The 19479-nt window shown below is 39.5% G+C and overlaps 1 protein-coding gene across 5 annotated transcripts in view; it reads right to left on the minus strand.

The window, feature by feature from the left end:
- Positions 1 to 6417, minus strand: part of LOC308398394 (C-myc promoter-binding protein-like) — a 93739-nt gene extending 87322 nt beyond the window's left edge. For all 5 annotated transcript variants that reach the window (XM_080884993.1, XM_080884991.1, XM_080884992.1 and 2 more), the window contains exon 1: positions 6197 to 6417. The gene's annotated coding sequence lies outside the window, so the exon portion shown is untranslated. The remainder of the gene's footprint in view (positions 1 to 6196) is intronic.
- Positions 6418 to 19479: the final 13062 nt, after the last annotated feature.

The raw sequence follows: 19479 nt of genomic DNA on the forward strand, positions 1-19479 counted from the left end.
TAGTCTTCAGAAAATGTTATCAAGGCTTCTTGAAGGACATTCAAAACTGCATCTCGAATGTTGGCTGACTTTTGTTCTTTCTTAAGTTGACACCAGACTGCTTCAATAATGTTGTGGTTTGGGCTCTGGGGAGGTCAATCATTCATGGATCATCGGTATACTGATTCTGATGATCAGGGGCAGATTTAAATGATTAATTCTGATTAATCAAAAGCCAGTAACACACATCTTACTTAAAAAAAAATCCTCTCTTTTCCTGAAAAACATTCAGATCTAAACCCAGTTCAGAATATTTTTTTCAACTTTCAGTTTTAACCACCAAATCTGCAAATAGCTAAAGAACTGATCAAGATTTTAGTCAAGCCACTTTATCTGCCAATCTTTAATCAATAAATTTGCCCCACATTGTGGTTCCAGTGAATAGTGAAGTGACTTCATGTCTTTATTTCTGCACTCAGTGTCCCACTTATTGATGCTTCACTGCAGTCTGATTTTGGCAATAGTGCCTTAGATATCAGATAAACCCATTTGCCGAGGTTCCTGCACACCTTATCTTTCATTGACAGGTTTTGCTCTCCATCTTGGTGACATGCTAACAACTGCAGGCTGCAATTTAAGCATGAAGTGTAACTGGGGAAAAAATAGCTGCGGGGTGGAGAAAGAACTCTCTCACCTTTAATGAATTTCAAGATCATAATTTAATATACAGATATCAAAGTATAAACTAGAATCACTTGCCCCTGACTCCAGTCTTATATGTGATGTTACCTTCCTGGCTCTGTGTACAGTATTATCACAAGGAAGTGCTAATGCAGAGCCTTGTGGGAATTAAATAGCATGTCTCCAGGAAACCTGATCTTTCAGACCTGCCTTGTCTCCCAGCCTGATCTTTTAATTCCCTGTTTGGCAGAAAAGCATTCTTAAGGGTCTGACTTGGTCTTCAAGTCACATGCATTTGTTTGCATTCCTTTATATTTTATTGTTTTCATGGGTTTTTTTATTTTCAGCTTATTCACTTTTGAGTCTGGCAGTTTTGTTCTGGAGTTCTGGCAGTAACATCTTTATTGTTTTTGATAGGCACAGGTCTGAATATTGAGACGAAACTGGGAGAATAACCTTGTACCCTTGTGAAATCAGCAGGCCACACAGCAGCAGCAGCACAACAATGTGAGAACCAGAAAATTACAGCCTTCATTGGTCAGGCACTGACTGTGGCAAGCCTACGCTCAACATAGTTTTAGTTCAATCTGTTAAAGGGAAAGTTTATTCAAAGTGGAACAGAGCAGAAAAATACAGATCTTCAACGCTTGTGATTGCAGGCCCACCCATATAAAACAAAAACTAAACATGCAGTTTGCTATCATCTTTTAATTAGCCGGTATTATTAACTGACTGACTGACTTTTGCCTCTCTAATGTTAGTCTATATAAATTAGCGCTGTTTTTAAGCATTGCTGTGTGTATGTGTGTGTGTGTGTGATGTCAGCTGATGTTGTCAGCCAACATCAGCTGAGTCATCACTTCTATACTTCTATACAACTGACGAATCTCATATAGGCTACGATATTAAGCTGCTTAGCCCTGCCTAGAGACACTATGCATCTGCAAGTCTCTTTGCAACCCACCCCCAGCTCAGCTCCTTTAACCTTATAACAGTGTTGTATCTGCTGTCATGAATGCCTGCTCTGTACTGCTTGGGTCTTGCTGCAGCATCTCCCTACTCCAGCTTTCTATAGAACTATACTGGCGATATAAATTACTGCTGATACAAATAATCTTTTTAATTAAAGTTGTCCTGACTAAACTACATTAACCATCATGTTAGACCAGATATGTTTCTTAATAGGCAAAATGTACTGAAATAAGGGTCTGCCACTTTTGCAAAAAAACAAAAAGAAAACCTTCATAACAAAAAAGGCAATTGCCTAACATTGTGTTTCTTTTTATTTTGCCTTTCCACTCATATTCTCATAATTCTTCACTTATATTTTTGTGAAATTGAAGCAAAAGCACTAACAAGCAATTTGTTGCTTCACAACCCACCCCTTGAGCCCGAGTACCTTTCCAGCTCTCCACTCTCACTGTAGTGAAATGTGATTAGCTCAATTTACACATATAGCCAACTGCTGGATAACTGCTGGAAAAAGTACCAGCATCTGAACTGAGAGAAATGAATTTTTGTATTCTGACAGATGACTTTCCTGGGTGCTATGAGCTCAGTTCCCAAATTTTAGTGTAACACCAGATGCCACCCACCAACTGAGGATACATCCTGCCTTTTTTTCCCTGCAGACAACGAGTCTGAGCTTACAGCTAATTAGTGTTTGTGGATGGTATTCCCTGGGAACATGTAATCCTACTCTCACTTGTTCAATGTGCACATTGATAGCAGCAGCATTTTCTTTTCCAGCTGCATCTTCTTTTGGCTTCTGTACATTAAGCTGGAAACATTATCCTCTTACGTTAAAAAATGTAGTGGTCTGCCTTCCTAAGAATTGAACTTTTTCATAAAATGCCAAAAAGTACAATTGCAATATAGAGCCAAAAGATGGCGCCTACTTTCTTTGTGTTGTCTTGAGCTAAAGTGGAAAGCTGCACACGGACACTTATTATTTTTAGATTCTTATTATGGTCTGAGTGTAGACCAATCTTTGAACTAAAAAGCTAACCTAGAGCCCATGCTTGGTAAACCAACCACATGCTTCAAATTTTCTTTACCAACACATTAGAGACTGTGCACACTGATTATCTAAAAGCTAATCCACCACCTATTGGCTGCCAATAATCCTTCGTCTGACTATACTCACTGACTTGATGTTTTTTGGCTGTTGTAAAAAAAAAAAAAATTGTCCTAAATAGGACAAGCTAAAAAATATTCTTTCTTGCATCTCTGCAAATATATTGCCAACTGGCCATTTTGGCCAGCTGGAAATGAAACATTTATAAAACATGCACTGATACATGGGGGAAAATATATGTAACCACTGAATATTGGTGAAATATTGATAGAAATAATATGAAATAAGATGGCATTTATAAATGTGAATGGTATATTTAAATAGTATAAAAGATGGACGTAGCTTTGGGGTCTGAAAAACCAAGCAATGAAATGCCTTAAATCTGCACCCATGGGTGATACCCATGACTTGCAGGCTTATATAAGACTGTAAACACCTTCCTGAGCCCATGAGTTTATGGGCTCAGTCTTACATTTCAGGTTATACTCTGTGACATGTTAAAACGACTGGCGTTTCTAATGGTGGACTATGCAAGGTATGCTCATTGGCTGATGACTTGTGACTGATAAATTACTAGGTAAGTTCTTTGTAAGACTTTTTTTTCCACTGTAACAAAATTGCAGATAGGTCAGTGGCAGTCAGTAAGGCAAACATCAGCCAATACTGAAGAATACTGAAGCGACTCTGATAAATCTTTACATTCATGAATGTGGAACCAGCCCTCACTTTAGATTTGGGAGGCAGACCTTCTAGATTCGGCTTACGACTTACCTTTTTGATAAAGATTACAGAGTAGGGGTGGATCAGGGGACCCTGAATCCTCCCTCAGTTATACTGCAATAGGCCGAGGCTGCTGGGGGCTTCCCATAATGCACTGAACTGAGCATTTCTTATTCACTCACAATTTTTCCCTCTCCATGTATTTATACATCACTTTGCACTTAATCATAAGTAATTATTTATCTCTGGCTTTCTTCCACATTGTGCCCTCCCCTCAACCCCAACCAGTCACCACACAAGACTGCCCCTCAATCAGACTGGTTCTGCCGGAGGTGTCTTCCTGTTAAAAGGGAGTTTTTCCTTCCCACTGTCACCAAGTACTTGCTTATAGTTGGTGGTTTCATTGTTGGGTTTTCTCTGCATTATTGTCTTTATTGGTCCTTACCTTACAATGTAAAACACCTAGAAGAATGCGTTGTTGTGATTTAGTGCCACATAAATACAACTGAACTGAATTAAATAGTTTTATGTAAGTGTTTATTCATTGTTGATTTTCTTAGGGAAACTATAGCATACAACATTTTTTAAAGTATGTGTTGTATATTGTCCACGTGCAAGAACTTGTGCACTGTGTTCACATGGGTCAGGTTGCTTCATTAACATCTTTTCTCTTTGAAAGTCAAAGAGTTCCTTCTTAGACTCACCTATCATGCATCAATTCACAGTCCTGCAGAAATCACCAGAGAGATGGAGAGGACAATTTCAAAAGCGTGACTGTCATTTATTTTCAGCATCTTTTTCACTGTCTCTATTCAGCCACCCTTGCTATCACTCTATCCAACTGTATAAGCCACAGTTGAATCCAACATCTCAAAGCTGAATATAATTATAGGAATATTTGGGGGCTCATTAGTAACCCTTCTACGTCAGCATTAACGTTAGTGAAAAGGTGCTGTCCCAGGCACTTGAAGAAACTCACTTTGGGCAACAACCTTCTGTTTATTCATTAACTTTACTGTAGCAAATCCTTAAAAGCCTCCAATCTTCACTGTGTTTTCATCACAAAATAAACCCAGGAGAGTGATCAACAGGATTTTTCCATACAGTTTGTGAACCCCAGAAAGGCTTCTCTGTGAGAGTGCTAACAGTGTATCTTCAGGGATACACATAGTTTGTGACAGAAATTGTTGGAAATGTAAAAGAAAAAAAAATCAATCTGCAACAGGCTAAATTGTCAGACTTGCACTCTGCCAAAAAAACAGATTCTCCAGTTCAGGCATCTAGAGCTACACTCTGTCACTGACAACTCTGTCAAGTCAAATTGTTTCCTCACTTTGTTTGTTTTCACTGAATTACACAAGATGGGAATAACATGAACCCTGTGCCTCGGGTATTACAACCATCACCGCCACGAGAGAGAGCACTGTGTGTCAGTTATTTACAGACAGTGGGCTTTAACTCAAGTCAGGACACTGTCTAGCTGTCTGCTCCTTTTTGATGTTTTACTGACACTGCAGCTCACTCCAACAATCCAGGCAATTGGTGCATGCTGTTCGGCTCCTCTGTGTCAGGCGACAGCACCTTCTTTTAAACTACGACTTAATTTCCTACCAGAAGGGTACCTTTCTGCCCTCTTGAGCACATACTGCAAGGTAATAAGGCGACATATAAACATCCCATCAACAGGATGCACAACAACACAATATTCCCATGAGAAATGTCCCATATCAGAGCAAAGAGAATATATGTGGGTTTACAGTTCAGGTTACCTTTCTGGTATGTGGAGCAGAGGTTTTCAAACGACAGGCTTTCTGTCACATGTGTGATTTGATCAGACTTGTCCATCTCATGCTATGGAAAAACACTAGGAAAGGATGTAAGTGGGATTTTTCTTTTTTTTCTTTTTTTTGGGGGGGGTAGACCTCCAGAATGTCAAACCCCAGTGGCTGCCACTGCTGCTCCTGTCTGATGTCTGACAGACTACACCAGCACCACTCCTGGTATGGGTCTGACAGCATTTCTCTGACAGAAATACGTGTAAGGATTTGCACATTAACAGCAAACATGTCCCATCAAACTTGCACGTTTGCAAACCCGCATTAGCACACTCTCATCACCCTTCACCAGTCATGAAATCTCTCACCACCACACAGCTTAGTGAAAACCACTGACATACCCTCCGGTCCAGGTTGAAAATCCTTCACATAAAACATAGGAAAGACTGTCCGTGCACTTTCTACGCCACTGCTTAACAGCAAGGCTAAATGAGAGGTGTTTTCCCCCCCTGATACAAAGCCGAACAACCTAAAATATCCTCAGGCAACGGGGTGCAAACGGAGAGTGTTTTGGGTTATTTTTAGCTCGCTCGTGGGGTAAATTAGACATTTCAGCGGATCGTTTGAGGCTTGACGTGCTTTGACTGGCTGTTATGTCGTTCACGGTGACTAAAATGTTCCCAAATTTTAGCGATGAGTGCAAACAACCTGTGGCACATAGATGTCGAGAAGCGGGGAAAGCATGGGAGTCGTATTGGTTCAAAAGCTGCGAGAGTGAATTGTCATTATTGACAGATAAAATATAAACAAATGTCAACAAACACATACACGAGTTAGGTGACAGGGCTAGCATAAGGGATTTCCAGCTTGTTCGAGCACTAAGTTAGCAGCCTGCAGCCGTTCGGTAAATCCCTCAACACGCCAAGCAGCCAGTCAGGGTAACGGTTCATCATTTCGCACTTACCCCGCTTGTGAACGTCAGATTAGTCCTCGCACACAACTTCGGACGGTGTCTGGCTTCTACCGACGCTGTTGCATTACAGAAGGTGAGATGAACGGTGCGGGATGTGTTGTTATTGTATTTTTCTCCCCCTCAGAGTCTAACTGTTAGCTGTCCAACCGACCGAGGCTGCTTCTCCTGTCACTCACTGTGCCGAGCCGGCTGTCCGCTCCGCCGCCATCTTGGTTGTGATGGGAATCCGCCAACACACACACACACACACGCACGCACGCACACACACGCGCGCGCTTCTGTCACTTCAGAGGACGTTTAAGTGACTTGCAGTCATTCCCGGGAGACCCACGATGAGAGACTGACCACAGGTGGACTCAGGACTTTACTGCTATGTGAAAAACATTCTCATCACACTGTAAAAACAGAATATTTTAAAATTAATTAAAGTCCTCTGTGGAATAGGTTACCTTTAATAATAATAATAATAATAATAATAATAATAATAATAATAATAATAATACCGGTAATAATAATAATAATAATAGAAAAATTATTACAGAACAATAGAATAAAATAGTTCCTTTATTGTTATTGTGGTTGCTCCACACCAACTGTGCAGGAATAAGATATAAATAGTAAGACAGCAGGAATAAATGACTAATAGGAGAAATATATGCAATCAAGGGGGCTATATAGAAACTAGATGAATATATACAAAACAAGAGAAAGGCACTCACAATAACAGTACTATTAACGATAATAATACAAGTATTAAAAGAAACATTACTAAAAACTGCTTTTTAAAACTTAATTCAGAATCTAATCAATAAATTAGATTAGTTTAAAATCTCAAAATTCAATTAAAGTTTATTTATCTGGGACCAAATCCAAGCAGCAATTGCCTCGAGGTGCTGTATAGTGAAAAGTAAAGAGCAAACAATAGGTGACAGTGGAAAGGGAAAAACTCCCTTTTAAGAAGAAGAGATCTCAGGTAGAACCAAGCTCAAGCTGTCCAAGCTTTCTGACCACCATTACTGGTGGTCTTGTGCAAGGTAGTGGATAAACTAGAGTGAAGTGGTGGTAAAGAGCAGCTAACAGGATAATAAAGGCTGCAAATCCAGTTATACAGAAGACTTTGGGAAAAGATCTCTCCGGTCCCAGTTTTTGACCTTAATAAGCATTGTATTGATAAATCTATGATGCAAATTGATCATTTCAAGTATCATTGAATCCAATATAATGCTCATTTTATAAATGGTAGCCACCACTAGAGAAATGAATGTAGTTAAAGGTATTCTTAATGGCTGGCCTACTATGTGAGTGACAAGTCAGTTTTAACAGCTTTGCAGTTTTAAAACATGCTAGTGGCATCACAGTGGCGTAATGGAGTGATGTTTATAATTTGTAAACATTAACATGTGTACAAAATGCACTTTTACAGCATAAGATAGGATTTCATGCAGTGCGGGCTGGTTCTTGGTTGTCTTGTCATAGCAGAGTGTTTTTTTAATGATCAGTCTAAAGATATTGGTTGCTAACGTTAATGTTTCTTACACTGTAGTTTGAATAATTATTTCCTAAGGAATTGGATCAATGCATACATTTAGATTTGAGTATGAATGAATAAAGCCGGGTTGCTGCTGCATATTGTGTAGGCCCACTGCCCTTTGTGAGTTTACTCACTGAGGAGGCATTTAAGATAAAGTATTATAAAAAAAAATATTGTCAGCAGTGCATTTTGTTAGGGGGTATGGGATAGATCAACTTGAGAAGTGTATAACTTAGTGATGCTATCTGTGTTCATGGAAGTATAATAAAACAGGACATGGCCCAGCTGCACAGTGACATTTAGCTGTGTTAAGGGGCTGAATTTGAATTTATAATGACATTTTTCACAATGACTTAAAACTATATTGGGCTCAGTGTGCTAAGTTTCTGACATTTTTTTTAATGAGAAATAAAATCCAGCTTTGCATGTATGTTTCTTCATCGTAAAAATTCTTTCATATTGTAAATGCTGAGATAACTACCTGTTACCTACTAACTACCAGTTACTACAAGCAAGATGTGCAGTGCAGGCTTTTGAAATGAAATTCTAAAATAGCTGCAAAACAGAATAAAAATGAAGGAAAACACATAGTTTCTTTATGAACTATTGGTCTTATATGATGCACTTAGGTAACAAAGGTCAATACAAATGTCAGAGCATGACTTAACACAAACCCGAAATCTCTGCATGCAACACAACCACCTACAATGTAACAACATAATCTCAAAATAAAGAGATTAGAATTCATTCACAAGAGATCAAAAGAGGAGTTTACAATAAACAACACTGAGAAAAGTGTTTCACAGTTGTAATGGTTATACATAGTTATATAAGAAAGCCCAGCTTTTCCAGAATGTTTTGTCATTTTCAAATTCTACAAAATATATTTAAAATAATGTGACTCATTAGAACATTAGGACTCGTCAGGTTTTTATTTCTTAGTTAAAACAGGACATGAAATTGTGCGATAGTATGTTGATGCTCCAAAAGCAAGTGTTATTAGGGAATACCTGCACACCGTATGTCAGCATTAAATAAATTGAAAGATTACAAATTAGTTTTTCCAAGATACAAAATGAAATTTAACAACAAAAGCAGAACAAATATTGTAAGACACTAGAAAATTGGAAAAGACGGGAATTATAATCTTATTTTACATGTTTATGATTTAATACCTTAATATTTTCTTAGCACAATTACTCACAGATTCGATATTCAGTATTGTTTGGAGTCAATGAATTTGCAATGGTGACCAAATAGCCAGCCAACCTCACCAGAGAAATGACTGTGTTGATCAGCTGTTTTATGCTGTTGATCAGAATGATGTAAATGAAGGCGGCAACTTTCAGCAATGCTAATAAATTAACTTTTACAGAAAAACTGTGTCTCATTTGATATAGTTTTATATGGGGCAGGACTTCATCTTGTTAATCAAGACAATAAGAGAAGTCTGATACATATATTATTCTCATTTTTTTTCAAAGGTCAAACATTGAACAGCAATCCCAGCCTCCATGGTGATTAGCACTTCTGCCTTTTCACCATCGTACTACCGTCAGCCTTCTCTAAAGGTGCTGCATCAGCAAATTTGGTATTTTGTATGCTGTTTCAGCAAACACTCATGGATGTTTTTTTGGGACTTATCTTGAGTTTACCTGTTCTTTATCTGTTGTTTAGATATGAGCAATGCTTGAGACTTTGTAATACAAAGTAACTGCAGGTAGTTGGGTGCTGTCTGATAATTGTGTTTGTCAGCCTTAGAGGGAAAACCCAAGTTGACTCAGAAAGTATTTGTTTCATACGTATTTGTTAAATATGTAAACATAGGGCTGAATTAAGTCAAAGCAGCAAACTGTAGAATTTTTACTTGCTGAATCAGGGACATTGAAAATATTACATTAAAAACAGGCATTTATGGTCTGCTGAAACCAAAATCTGTGCTTAGGTTTCTCCATGCCCAATTTGAACAGAATTTGAAGTGCTGCTGGCTTCAGTAAACCTTAATATAGCATCTATTGCTTTATATAGCATAGTGAGCTCTTTGTGGTCCTTCCTTGGGTCTGTTATATGATGTTTTGAAGATACCCAATGTAGATAGATTACAGTAAGACTGTAAATTTGCTAGCATGCAATGATATATTTTCTCTTTTGTTGAGATAGTCACAGAGGTTATCCCCCAGTGCATGCTGGGACTGTATTATCCCCCATGGGTTCAAATGAAACACTGGAAATGTAAAACTAATGAATGAATGGGGCAAGCTGACACTTTCTTCAAACAGCCTCAAATTTCTAATTAGTTTTCAATTGTTTCATTGATTGTAAGGGACACTTCACTTACACGTCTTTTGCCAGCGCCTAACATTTTCAGAATCAGTCCAGTTTCAACTTTACTTTGTGTTGAAGGGCAGGATATATGATGGAACTGGCTGAAACAGCTTGGCTGTGAGTAGGTGTGAGGTTTGCTCAGCATCAGTGTGGGTGGAGAGCTGGCAGTAAGTATTCCCACACAGGCATGCAGAGTCATAAATTCCTTAAATATACATTTTAGTTTTTGTTGTCAGAAGTTAAATGTACTAAAAGAGCTATTATGAATATCTGAATGCAGATGTGTTTCTGGTTGTTTAGACAATGCAAGTCCTTTAGTAATATGTACATGATTGTCTAAGTGTAAAATTAACTGGAGCTTTACTTATCTTTACTACCAAACGCCTGACGTCTTCTTCCAGACTCTTACTAGCTGATGGTTAGAGTTGATTTACACAAAAGGAACATATTAAATTAATTTAAAACAAAAGCAAAGGGAATCCATGCTTTTTTGTGATAAATATACTGTTACAGTGGTGGATTTTCATATTAAGCATAATAAAGTCAGTACAGTAATCCATGAAAACCAAATGCTTCAGACTGCTCTACAGCTCCGTTTTAGCTCCATACAATGTCATTAAGCAGACATCCCTAATAGGGTGTGTTCAGGCACACAACCATATTTCCAAAAGTATTTGCTTGTCTGCTTTCACACAGATAGAACTCGGGTGACATCTCTATCTTAGTCCATAGGGCTAAGTATGAAGTTGGGCTACCCAGCTACAGCTGTGAAAGCTTCAACTCTTCTGTGAAGGTTTTCCACAAGGTTTAGGGGTGTTTGTGGGATTTTTTTTTGTCATTCTACCAGAAGCACATTTGTGAGGTCAGAAACTGATGTTGGACGAGAAGAATATATTTAGCAGAATATAAGGAAATGATTAGGTGCAAACAAATTTAAGTGCTGCATGAGTAATTTTAAGTAATGCAAAGTTATTGTGAGCTATTACTTAATTTCTTGGTAATTTTGCAAAAAAAGCAATCAATACTTGGTGTGATGTGTATAATGGAGTGGCTTAATCTTGCCTGTTCCTATTGTGCACAAGAGGAGAGACTCGTTTTAAGTACACTTGTTTGAAAAATTAGACTTGGTTCTATCATTATAAGGTCATATAGGCTTGCAAATTAAAACTGCAAGCTAGAAATGGAGAATAGTTATTATCAAATTTAGACTGGCAAAATAAAAGGATAAGTGAATAGTAGAACATCCATCATGCACATTAATGCAATGAGTATTCATAAAGGTGTAAAACAATTAAGGTCTAAAAAGGTCATATTAGTCAACTCCATAATATGGCCCATGCCACGAAAAGTACAGAGTATTAATCATTTAAGATGGGGAGATATTGTTTGTAACTAAGCCAAGTTTTTACTGCCTTGGTAATGAATCATTGCTGCCACCTGCTGTCTATTGCAGCCAAGCACAGCTCCAACAGATAATAAACATTTTTAAAGAAATGTAATTCATGTCAAGCATAAACAATGACATAGAGATGAAGCAGCAGGTTATTATTTTGTAAAAGTTTGAAACATGCCACCCAGGGACAGTAATCATCAGATCTTCTACACCTTCAAAACTTAAACGTCCCCGGCCTGTCAATAACAGATGGAACAGGACTATCAGGTGCCTGCGATACAGTAGCTAATGGTTTTAGTGGTGATTAACAGCTTGTGGCCTGTGATCATAAATGTGCCCATGGCTGCAGTGGGTTTGCTTTGCCATGTCAGGGCTTGAATCCACCTTGAATCCATCCTCAAGACCATATGAGAGCAGAGAGCATGCAGGTTGAATTAGAGCAAAATATAGATCCTCGCCAGCCTGCAATACAGCTGCAGTAAGTGCCTCACTTCGTCCCTCACTCATACCACACAGTACCGCCATACTTGTCAATGCTCTTGTCACATCTCGTCTGGATTACTGTAATTATCTTCTCTATGGTTTACCTCATAAATCCCTCCATAAACTGCAGTTGGTTCAAAATACAGCTGCTTGTATTATTTCCAGAACTAGATCCACTGAACATATAACACCAGTTCTTAAACAGCTCCATTGGCTCCCAGTTCACCTCCGTGTCAATTGCAAGATCCTGCTTCTCACTTTCAAAGCGCTTCATAACCTCGCTCCTCCATATCTATCTGATCTTCTCCATACATACTCGCCCCTTCCTACACTCCGCTCTTCTTCAGCTTCCCTTCTGTCAGTTCCACCTGCTCGCCTGACTACCATTAGACTCAGAGCCTTTAGTTGTTCTGCCCCGAGACTGTGGATGCACTTCCACTTGCTCTCCGGACTACACACTGTCTCACCACTTTTAAATCACTACTCAAAACCCATCTGTTTAGAATTGCATACACCTGATCTGTCTTAGGCCATTTTTACCTTGCTCAGTTTTTATATTTGCTTTTATACTTTTATGACTGTTTATGTCTAAATTTTATCTACCATGTTTGCTATATATACATTTTTCTTATGTTTTTTATGGTATGTTTACGTGTTACTGTAAGGTGACCTTGAGGGTCTGAAAGGCGCCTATAAATAAAATGTATTATTATTATTATTATTTTAATGCAAAGAAAGTGAGAGGGATGAAATACAAATTTTAATATAATGAATAATTGATAATGGAGAAAACTCCAGTCATGTACTGCAAAATCTCTGAAATGTGCTGAATTTTTGCTTTGAAACTTTGATATTTCAGGAGGACAAGTCTCTATTAAACCACCCCTTTTCAAAAAGTTATAAATTATTCGTTATATAAGTAGGGAATGAATCTTTTATTACTGTTTTGCACCATAACCGAGCTATAAAAGGGAACTTGTGGACTTCCTTGTTGTGAAAAATCCTTTTAGCTTGTGTTTATCCTCTTCTACTTGTGTTGCCTTTTTACCTTGTAAAATGAAACTTTCTGCAAATAGGCAACATAACCAAATTTCATTGATAGTGCATCAATGCAGCCTCCGACTTGTAAAGCAGTTTGTTTGTTTGTTTTTGTTTGTTTTTTTTTGCCTGTCCCGTTTGGCTCTTTTGCCATCAGAATTATTGTCTAAAGGTGAAGACAGATGCCCAACGGATTTACTTTACCAAATTGACCATCCCAGCCTTGTAATGGTCCATTTGATTCACCTTTTATTGTTTATTTTATTTTCACTTGCTGAATACGGGACAGACTTGACTGGGGGAAAGAAGGGGAGAAAGAAAGAGGGAAAGAAAAACAGCTGAGAAGAGGGACGGGGGAGAAGGGCAAAAGACAAAAACCAACAGAATGAGCAGAAAAAAAAATGCATATATCGATCACCTGGATCACCTGTTGAGAAAGAAAAAAGAAAACAAGCAGAAGAAAACGAGAGTAATAGAATAAACAACATCACAATGATATATGGGAATATGACAGTAAATACTAAATATTAAACATTATTGTGCAGCACATAAGAACGACAGCACACAGTGCGCTTTGAGTTAGGAGCCAAAAAGGGTGTAGTTTGTGTGTGTGATCACCCGTGTGTACACCTGTGAGCATGGACGCGCTTGTTTTTTTAAAAGGTTCCTTCATGTAATGATCTGCTAGAGGGTGTGGGGGGGCCACAGCCCCGTCCTCCAGGGCATGAAGCAGGTATGGAGGAGATCAAAACTCCAGACATCCAGAGGCCCCCAGAACACAAGAGACCAAGGAAGACCAACAGAGGGGCAGCCGCGCCACTGTCCCAGAAAGAGCTGAGGAGAGTCCCAGATGAGGGCTCACTCAGCAGCCGCGGAGCAGAAGCCAGGGGGGGTTGCAGTGACGTGCCCGTGAGCTCCGCCGGCAGCCAGCTGTGCCTGAGTGACCGAGCCCCAGGCCGAGAGGCCGGGGGCACCCCACCTCTGAAGTGGCCCGAGCGAGCCCCAGGCTCCAGGCCCCAATAAGCAGCCGCCAAGGAGTGAGTCGGTGTGTACCTGGACGCCCATCCCCGGACACAAAGAACCACCAACGCACCGATGTCTGAGGGAGTCCGCCACTGGCAGGGGAAGTGGTGGGGGGAGATAGGCCTCCATACCTTGGAGGGCCTGAGATGTCCCCAGAGAGGTGGCGTCTGATACCCGACCTGACATATAGACACAGACATACAGGCACACACATATACAAACATCCATTCCCACCCTCATGCTCTCATATGCACTTACTCCACACTCAACCAACGTGGAGACAGACATAAAGAGACGCTGTACACACGATCACACTCCCCAAGCGTACTCTACGAACCGGGTCTAGGTACCCTTGCCCCTGGAGGGGGGAACTGCACCCAGACCCAGGTGGTGTTACCCTTTTCCCTGCGATGGGGAGAAGCAGACCGCCCCGACTCCGCAGCAGCAGGGAGGCCCCACACTCCAGACCCCAGTCGGACGGCCAACTCCTCCTCCTAGCCCCCCGCTCCAGCAGGCCGCAGGTACCTGGTACCTGTAATGATGGCTGCCCTCTTTTTTTCTGGCAAGACTTGGGCCTCCAGATTTGGGGCTTTCTTCTTCTCTAATGCTGGCTGTGGCTGGATGGACTCTGGGCTGATTGTGGTTGTGTTTCCCTGTAGGTGATAGTTTTCTTGCCACTCTTCCCCTGACTGAATTGCCCTACGTCTAAAGAAGTAGTGGCCCCTCAAGGCCCATCGTTACATTCTCTTAGACACTTCTTCCTGGCCAAGAAGATTGTTGTCTTTCTCTAGCCACAAACACAGCTTTGCATCTTGTGCCAATGATGCTCCATTGCTTGCTGCACTGAAAGCTTGAATCATTGCTATCACTGCTCCAAGGTCTAGTAGTTGTCTGTTGTCTGTCTGTAAGTCATCTTGCACCCCCAATTATGTGTTTTCTTCTTCTTAATTTTCTGAAGCCAGTATACCAATAAATAATTGGTGCTGTCAACATGAATAGCAAACCCATCCCAGCCCCTGCAGGGATTATTCTCCCCAGCAAAAGTTTAAGAAATTGGTCTCATCAGGTCTTTGTTTACTAAGTTTACTGATTTTGGCTGACAAAACTTCCATAAGGTAGAGGTAGGTGTCTGAGCTTGGAGAGGAAAATGCAAAGCAGAAAGCTTTGTAGACATCAAATAATAAAGTGCTGCTGCAAATTCTGTAGATTTGTCAGTTCAAGTGACTCCAGGCACATTCGATTCACTCATAACGGGAATATTATTGATTAGGTGAGCTATACGAGGGTTAAGCTGAGAAGATTCTTTTCACACAGAACTGTTCAACAGCTAAATTTAAACCCTCATTGAGGGACGACTATGTTCACTCACACTGTGTTTCATAGCTCTTCATGTTTGTATCACCGTGGATCAAACTTCCACTGTAAGATAAGCTGTGTGCACAGACTGAGTTACTGGAATTTCTCCTCTCTGTTATTGATTTTTAGTGAGGTTTGCAAATGTTTACACAACTAGGAAAAGACATACAAGCTATTTCAAATGATCCCCTCCCCTGATCTCTCCTCCATGCATTAGAGGTCAGGAGACAGGCAGGATGTGAGCCCGTCTGATAAGCTGCAGAGACAGAAAGGCTGTCAAAGATTTCCCTGGTGGTCAGTTCGTCACTTTCTAACAACGATGCTGGAGGGTAGGACTGATGGAGTTACACTTCCATGCTGTTTGAACAGAGGGAAAAGTAAATACATTCAAAATAGGAGGACATAATATCCTAATTCAAATCTAAGTCTAGGTGTTCTCTGTTGCCCCCACTCCACACTTATAAAATAACATTTCTTCTCTCATCTCAAATATTACATATAACATAAATAACATATTGGGTATTTAAGATTTTATTATTTATGTTTTTATTTATATTCTTTCTGTCTTTTTTTGTTTCTGGAGTGCATTCTTTGTAAATACATTGCTCAAAAAATGAAGGGAACACTTGATCATCAAGTCAGTTAAATTTCAGGACAATCAATCAGGATGGCAGATCTATGGGTATGATTATACCCTTGCTTCAGATAACTAAATCCACAGTTAACAATTCACAGTTAACAAATACTCAATGACACACAGCCATAACCACAAAGTAACACTGTTGCTTCACCTTCTAATGGTGGCCTGTTTGTATAATTATGAAAGATTGTAAAGACTGTAAAGTACTGCTACCGGTTGAATGAGTCCACTTCCTGTAGACCAGTAGGTCAGTGTGGTGGCTGTTATAATAAGTTCTAAGTTTATCAGCTAACAGCTTTGTTCGTTGGTAAGTTTTTTATTGGACTTATATTTCACATTTCCTTTGAGAACTCTGGTCATTTTGAGCCAATTTTAAAGAGAACTCCCCACAATACAGATGGCTCCTGTTGGACAAAGATAAACAAAATAAGATGAAGAAAGTCTACACAATGACAATATTTGGAGAAAATGGACAAGGATGACATTTTGAACTAAAGTGCATACAATAATTAATCAACACACATTATAAGCGTCAACAAGATTTTCCTAAGCTGAACTTGTCTTCTGATCTCTGACCCCCCCCCCCCCCTTCAAAGGAAGAACTTCCTTCCTTAGATCAATAAGGTGATACATTGATTGTTTTTGTTTAGCGGCTGGACACTGTGTGACACTGTATCGATCGTAGGAAGGAAGTTTTTCTTCCTGCAACTGCATAATGGACTGACACAGAAAAAAACCAGAAGTGTTTCACAAAATTCAGTAATTACTTCTAACAATAAGCAAGAATATTTTTACTTTTTACTTTACCTTGTGGGGACATCTCATTGACATAATGCCTAACCCTGACCCTTACCCTAAACCTAACCATAACTTAATTGTAACCCTGACACTAAAACCACATTTTGAGGTTTACTTTTAATTTCTTACTTTTATTTTCATTCATCATTTCAGCCGAACTCAAACATCTATATGTTTACTGATTATGTTCTGATCAGTACTGAACACAGTTAACTATCAGAAAATTTACACGATTCATAATATTGCCTTTAACCCTTACAACATGTAACATTATTTTTCTTGTTCAAAAGTATAAGGATGGGTTGGCAACACAGTTCTTATCTTGTCAAACTCAGACATCAATAAAAGGTCGAGGATGGATCATGTCGCACGCGAAATCTAGACATTAGAATATATGTTTTTACTACTCAGACTTGCATTTTTGACTTAGATTAAGAATAAAGATGACCTACTTACTAGCAGATAGGGAAAAGCTCTGTTCTAGCACTCTGATCATTTTTTTTAAAGGGTTGGGTGTCAAGTTCTTTTGTCCCCTCAGGTGTGATGGTTGGAGGGGGAGACTTCAATCTCTCTCTACTTCACATTATATGACAATGGACATGTGGAGGTCTTTATCAGGAGAAAAAGCTATAAAATCTATGAAAATACAGTCAAAAAATTATAACATTTATGCTGCCCTCCACATTTTCTAAAGTCCTCGTGTGGGCCAGTTTGGAGTCTTTGCTGTGTGGTTTTGTGAAGAATAAAAAATTATCAAAAGAAGGACTTTCAAAGTTTTGGCGTTTCACTTTAAAGCCTGTTACTGATGACATTTATCAACTGATAAACTCCATCACACAATGATGACACCAAGGGAGAATGCAGCAATGCCTGTAACAGTCAAGACAAGTAGTAAGTTCACCATGCAATGAATGTTTTGAAGATTTCCATAAAATGCTATGAATTCACAGCGAGGGTGAATTCTGTGAACTACAAACGAAGATGGGCTGCCTGTGAAACTGAGCCACTCTTACACTAGTGCTGTCGGTGCTCACTCTCCCTGCATCTGACTGTTTCTACTTAGTGCTCCTGAGTTTAGCCATGTCCGTCTTCAAACTACACTAGGTATGCCCTTTACAGTGGATTTCTCAGCGATCACATTTTGTCATGATGACACACAGACAGACAGCCTCTTCTGTAAAACTTCTGTGTTAGTTTTACAGAAGAGGCTGCTGATAATATGCTGCCTGGCATCCCTCGGGATGAATAAAGTATTCTGATTCTGATAGTCACAGAGTGAAAACAGTATCAGCTATGCTGTCGAGGCTGCTGATCAATGAATCTTATTCCATTTGCCCTGTGCTTTCTTGTATGCTCAGGATTTAGATGCATGTGGCAGTAATAACAAGTAATTAGGTTATCTAGTTGGATTCCCATCCTCTTCATCCTCTTAATATTGATCACTGCTACAATGTCCTGTCAGGACGTCATTACATAATGGGCCAGTGGAGTGTAAAACACTGTTAACTTACATCCTGCTGTCTCATTCAACTGGAGGTTATAGAGAATGACCCACCAAAATGTTTCTCTCCACTTTCTGAATCAGAGCCACCCTTTTATACTTGCATATTTTAAGATAAGCAGCATGTTAATGATTTTTGGAAGAGGTTTCCCTGCAACATCTATGCACCACTTCCTTTGGAACTGAAGCACCTAAAGAAAGCCATCATGGAAACAGCCTTGGCAGCTGAGACCAGCTCAAGATGGCTGTGGTTGAAGAGAGCTCACAGATGGAAACCTTCTGTAGATGAAGGCAGACTGCCCTTTGCTACCCCGCTAAAGCAAACCATACAGGTTAAAGTGAAAAAGCGAGACACCTACTGATGATGTGAAAAGGTTCTCAACATACAGGACGCTCTGACCATTCTCCCATTAAGGGACACCAAAGAAATCTTGCTACACTCTAGCACCACTATATTCTCATAGCTCCAATGATGTCTGCCTGTAGAAAGGTATCTTTGATGGGGTTTTTTTTTTTCATGTTTACTGATTATAAGATACTTTTTCACTGTGGATATAGTGGTCAGAGTTCTTTTTCTAGCTCATCTGTGGTATTTAATTAGCGATTTGCATACTGCACATGAAGAGTATAGGGTATGCACTATATCAGTATCTGTGTATGTATATACACTGAGTCACTAAGTCCAATGACCGGCCTAGCTTAAGTTACGCGCTTTCTAATATGACATAGAAGAGAAACCTCTCTGTGTGCACCTTACTTGCGGGAAACAGAGCGGCGGTAGGCATAAATAAACCTCCCTGGAGGAAAGTCGATACTGTGGCTCACATGTCTAGGAGATGAATATCCAAGCCTGTCTGCATCTTAATAGCTACAAAGCACTGTGTATATAATACACCTAAATCTGCACTTTTATATGTGGAAGAACTACTAAAAAAGGAAATACAGCAGTGTCAGAGTGGAAGAAATAACATTTAAAGTTTTAATAACTAAATATATTCAAGAACATAAGAGTCTAAGATTTGTCAGCGTGGAGAGGAAGTTTGTCTTTTAAATTACTTCGATGTGTTAAAAAGAGTAGGGTTAGTAGCAGCCTTGCCATCAGGTGTTACCATCTCTATCAAAGCAGACGTTTGGGCACTTTGCTGGTCCAGAGGAATAAAGGTGTATATTGACACAACACAACAAT

Source organism: Rhamphochromis sp. 'chilingali' (genome assembly GCF_963969265.1).
Source record: "Rhamphochromis sp. 'chilingali' genome assembly, chromosome: 6".
NCBI lineage: Eukaryota > Metazoa > Chordata > Actinopteri > Cichliformes > Cichlidae > Rhamphochromis > Rhamphochromis sp. 'chilingali'.